This window comes from Amblyomma mixtum, chromosome 8 (genome assembly GCF_055824585.1).
Source record: "Amblyomma mixtum isolate Tamu chromosome 8, ASM5582458v1, whole genome shotgun sequence".
NCBI lineage: Eukaryota > Metazoa > Arthropoda > Arachnida > Ixodida > Ixodidae > Amblyomma > Amblyomma mixtum.
Window position 1 is genome coordinate 138105970 of NC_143019.1, and position 5133 is coordinate 138111102.

Sequence of the window (5133 nt, forward strand, 5' to 3'; positions counted from 1 at the left end):
AAGCGGCGGACGTAGAACGTCCTGAGTTACCGCAGGTGTGACGTAGAACGTCATCGAACGGAGAGGGTGGAAGCTGCGTGAGAACCCTCTTATGCTTCCTAGGACGTCAAGGCTGCCAGAATCGAGGCCCTCGCTAAGCAATTAAGCAAACAAGGGAAGGGGATGAGGGGCTCGTTAAAAATACGACAGAAGCCAACAGCCACAGAAACCAAGGGGCACAGGGGATTTTTTTTAAGTTATTTATTTTGTGGTGTTGATCAATTTAGAATATTACTGTATATGGTATCGTTTAAAGATAACTGATTAGAAAAGCAGAAGAAAAAACAACCACCTGCCGCCGGTGGGATCCGAACCCACGACCTCCGAATTACGCGTCCGGTGCTCTACCTCTGAGCTACGGCGACGGCTGTCAATTCTTCTGCTTTCGGGGGTTTTATGTTTACAAGTAACCTAACCTTGAGAGTGTTCATCAGCGCCACCCACGTTCATAAGCGGCGGACGTAGAACGTCCTGAGTTACCGCAGGTGTGACGTAGAACGTCATCGAACGGAGAGGGTGGAAGCTGCGTGAGAACCCTCTTATGCTTCCTAGGACGTCAAGGCTGCCAGAATCGAGGCCCTCGCTAAGCAATTAAGCAAACAAGGGAAGGGGATGAGGGGCTCGTTAAAAATACGACAGAAGCCAACAGCCACAGAAACCAAGGGGCACAGGGGATTTTTTTTAAGTTATTTATTTTGTGGTGTTGATCAATTTAGAATATTACTGTATATGGTATCGTTTAAAGATAACTGATTAGAAAAGCAGAAGAAAAAACAACCACCTGCCGCCGGTGGGATCCGAACCCACGACCTCCGAATTACGCGTCCGGTGCTCTACCTCTGAGCTACGGCGACGGCTGTCAATTCTTCTGCTTTCGGGGGTTTTATGTTTACAAGTAACCTAACCTTGAGAGTGTTCATCAGCGCCACCCACGTTCATAAGCGGCGGACGTAGAACGTCCTGAGTTACCGCAGGTGTGACGTAGAACGTCATCGAACGGAGAGGGTGGAAGCTGCGTGAGAACCCTCTTATGCTTCCTAGGACGTCAAGGCTGCCAGAATCGAGGCCCTCGCTAAGCAATTAAGCAAACAAGGGAAGGGGATGAGGGGCTCGTTAAAAATACGACAGAAGCCAACAGCCACAGAAACCAAGGGGCACAGGGGATTTTTTTTAAGTTATTTATTTTGTGGTGTTGATCAATTTAGAATATTACTGTATATGGTATCGTTTAAAGATAACTGATTAGAAAAGCAGAAGAAAAAACAACCACCTGCCGCCGGTGGGATCCGAACCCACGACCTCCGAATTACGCGTCCGGTGCTCTACCTCTGAGCTACGGCGACGGCTGTCAATTCTTCTGCTTTCGGGGGTTTTATGTTTACAAGTAACCTAACCTTGAGAGTGTTCATCAGCGCCACCCACGTTCATAAGCGGCGGACGTAGAACGTCCTGAGTTACCGCAGGTGTGACGTAGAACGTCATCGAACGGAGAGGGTGGAAGCTGCGTGAGAACCCTCTTATGCTTCCTAGGACGTCAAGGCTGCCAGAATCGAGGCCCTCGCTAAGCAATTAAGCAAACAAGGGAAGGGGATGAGGGGCTCGTTAAAAATACGACAGAAGCCAACAGCCACAGAAACCAAGGGGCACAGGGGATTTTTTTTAAGTTATTTATTTTGTGGTGTTGATCAATTTAGAATATTACTGTATATGGTATCGTTTAAAGATAACTGATTAGAAAAGCAGAAGAAAAAACAACCACCTGCCGCCGGTGGGATCCGAACCCACGACCTCCGAATTACGCGTCCGGTGCTCTACCTCTGAGCTACGGCGACGGCTGTCAATTCTTCTGCTTTCGGGGGTTTTATGTTTACAAGTAACCTAACCTTGAGAGTGTTCATCAGCGCCACCCACGTTCATAAGCGGCGGACGTAGAACGTCCTGAGTTACCGCAGGTGTGACGTAGAACGTCATCGAACGGAGAGGGTGGAAGCTGCGTGAGAACCCTCTTATGCTTCCTAGGACGTCAAGGCTGCCAGAATCGAGGCCCTCGCTAAGCAATTAAGCAAACAAGGGAAGGGGATGAGGGGCTCGTTAAAAATACGACAGAAGCCAACAGCCACAGAAACCAAGGGGCACAGGGGATTTTTTTTAAGTTATTTATTTTGTGGTGTTGATCAATTTAGAATATTACTGTATATGGTATCGTTTAAAGATAACTGATTAGAAAAGCAGAAGAAAAAACAACCACCTGCCGCCGGTGGGATCCGAACCCACGACCTCCGAATTACGCGTCCGGTGCTCTACCTCTGAGCTACGGCGACGGCTGTCAATTCTTCTGCTTTCGGGGGTTTTATGTTTACAAGTAACCTAACCTTGAGAGTGTTCATCAGCGCCACCCACGTTCATAAGCGGCGGACGTAGAACGTCCTGAGTTACCGCAGGTGTGACGTAGAACGTCATCGAACGGAGAGGGTGGAAGCTGCGTGAGAACCCTCTTATGCTTCCTAGGACGTCAAGGCTGCCAGAATCGAGGCCCTCGCTAAGCAATTAAGCAAACAAGGGAAGGGGATGAGGGGCTCGTTAAAAATACGACAGAAGCCAACAGCCACAGAAACCAAGGGGCACAGGGGATTTTTTTTAAGTTATTTATTTTGTGGTGTTGATCAATTTAGAATATTACTGTATATGGTATCGTTTAAAGATAACTGATTAGAAAAGCAGAAGAAAAAACAACCACCTGCCGCCGGTGGGATCCGAACCCACGACCTCCGAATTACGCGTCCGGTGCTCTACCTCTGAGCTACGGCGACGGCTGTCAATTCTTCTGCTTTCGGGGGTTTTATGTTTACAAGTAACCTAACCTTGAGAGTGTTCATCAGCGCCACCCACGTTCATAAGCGGCGGACGTAGAACGTCCTGAGTTACCGCAGGTGTGACGTAGAACGTCATCGAACGGAGAGGGTGGAAGCTGCGTGAGAACCCTCTTATGCTTCCTAGGACGTCAAGGCTGCCAGAATCGAGGCCCTCGCTAAGCAATTAAGCAAACAAGGGAAGGGGATGAGGGGCTCGTTAAAAATACGACAGAAGCCAACAGCCACAGAAACCAAGGGGCACAGGGGATTTTTTTTAAGTTATTTATTTTGTGGCGGCAGGTGGTTGTTTTTTCTTCTGCTTTTCTAATCAGTTATCTTTAAACGATACCATATACAGTAATATTCTAAATTGATCAACACCACAAAATAAATAACTTTAAAAAAAATCCCCTGTGCCCCTTGGTTTCTGTGGCTGTTGGCTTCTGTCGTATTTTTAACGAGCCCCTCATCCCCTTCCCTTGTTTGCTCCCTTACAATAATGCCTCATGGGTGCAGTGAAGTTGCTGTAGTTTGTTTGCCGCATCCGGTCGCGTAGTGGAATGCTCATTATGTGCTTTTCTTGGGCCCTCCGCACAACCGCACAGAAAGGGGTCAGTGAACCCAGCGGGAGAAGGGAGGCGCCGAATGGCGGGGGATTACAGGAGATGTCAAACTCCCCTCATGGACGGAGTCGTTAGGCGGCATCCTGTGTGCACGTGTGTACGGCGAGGCTGACCCGCGTCACAGTGCGTGGCTTTTTGTACCATGTCTGCAGCGGCATGCTTTGACATATTGTCACGCTAGCTGCAGGCATGAGGAGCGACGATGAGAAACAGATGAGTTGAAATGGCTTTCCTGGAACATGGCTCATCCGGACGTTGGGAAAGTGGGAAAGTGAATGTTCGCGAAAGTGTACATATGTGTACGGTGTCGCGAGGGGCTACCTTCTTTCCCCAATCATTCATTGGTTGTATTTTCCTTTCCCCAATAAGTTATTGGGTGGATGTTTGTATAGTACCTGATTGGTTATTCTCCCACCGTGGGCGGGGACATAGGATTTGAAACCCGCTGCTTCGGCAGAACCGAGGGCTGGTTTCGTCACCTAGAACTGCGAGCCAGTCAAGTGTAAATATGTTTTCTCCTTGCTTGTATCCTCCTTTGTGCTTTTAATTGTTATAAAAAGTTAACCTCTCCTAAAGTGTCCTCTTGCAATGTGATTGAGCAATTCGAATCTTCAAGACGTCAAGAATCCTTCAATCATCATCATTAACTAAATTTCCCTCTACGTGATCAAGAGGGAATCCAACTGGTGCTGTAGGTATTTTCAATAGATAATTAAATAAATAAATAAACGTGACATAATATCGTCACTTAGTGACTGTTTAGATCAGTTTGACCTTCATTATAAACGGCCGCGTCCCTGACAAACATGAGTAGCAAGAGCCAACGCTCTTAAACTGCGCCCATTTCATTGTCAAAATTAGAAGCGAACAGTCGCGTATTGCTTAAAATCACGCCCGGAACACCATTTGCTGTGCCCATCGTAGCCCACGTTCCTCCGTCTGATCAAGTGCTTCAGGCTGGGAGCGCAGGGCTTATTCCTCCTTGTGCACCACGTGACGCAAAGAGGGAAGATTGACCCTGAATCATTCGACGGCGCCAGTAAAAGAAACGGAGGAAATGGTTTGGCCCTCACTCTGGGCGAGCGATGCGTCGGTCTTTTTTTTTATATCATACGTATTACTCTGTGACCGATGAGATCCCGCAGAAGGGCGAGACTCTAGAGCATCAGTGAGGCACTTTCAGGGCTGGAGCTTGGCTGACTCAGGAAGTCAATGTGTGCGTCCCGTTACACACGTCCTTTACAGGATATAACATTTTAGACTGTAGAGTTCCTGTGCCCCTTGTTCCTCGTAGCCATCTCTTAAGAAAGGAAATTTTGAATGAAGAACAGAATACACAACAATAGCACCAATATTTGAATTTATTTATAATGTTCGAGATATCCGCAATAATTTGCACTATTTTGCTGAGCGAAAACTACTAAGGAAGTTAGTATATAGATAAGGTTTTTAAGACCTACTTTACACAAAGCGGCTTCTGAGGTGCTAACCATGTCCCACAATCCGCTGCCTTGCCGATATAAATCAGAGAACATTTAGGGAGTTCGCCCTGATGTTAATCAGGGTGCCCTGCATTTGCCTTAGACATAACCTTAGAACTCACTCAGTGCGAACGAAAG